Source organism: Branchiostoma belcheri, unplaced genomic scaffold (assembly GCF_001625305.1).
Source record: "Branchiostoma belcheri isolate BF01 breed outbred unplaced genomic scaffold, Haploidv18h27 scaffold80, whole genome shotgun sequence".
Taxonomy (NCBI): domain Eukaryota; kingdom Metazoa; phylum Chordata; class Leptocardii; order Amphioxiformes; family Branchiostomatidae; genus Branchiostoma; species Branchiostoma belcheri.
The window spans coordinates 1,324,037-1,324,297 of NW_017804465.1; the positions used below are offsets into that span (position 1 = coordinate 1,324,037).

The 261-nt window shown below is 51.5% G+C and overlaps 1 protein-coding gene across 1 annotated transcript in view; it reads right to left on the bottom strand.

Moving 5' to 3' along the window:
- LOC109486464 (macrophage mannose receptor 1-like) overlaps window positions 1-261 on the bottom strand; it is an 8,650-nt gene that overhangs the window by 2,255 nt on the left and 6,134 nt on the right. The window lies entirely within an intron of this gene.

Consider the following 261-nt stretch of genomic DNA (forward strand, 5'->3'; position numbering starts at 1 on the left):
CCTACCACACACACGCAACAACAACACACACACACACACACACACACACNCACACACCACCACCACACACACACACACTAACCAACCCACCCACCCACAACACCCACACACCCTACCCAGTTACTAACCCAGTTGACAGATGTAGTTACAGTCCATGAAGCTCCACTCCATCCACACACACACACACACACACTAACCCACACTAACCCTCACACACACTAACCCACATACCCACACACTAACCCTCACACACACACACAC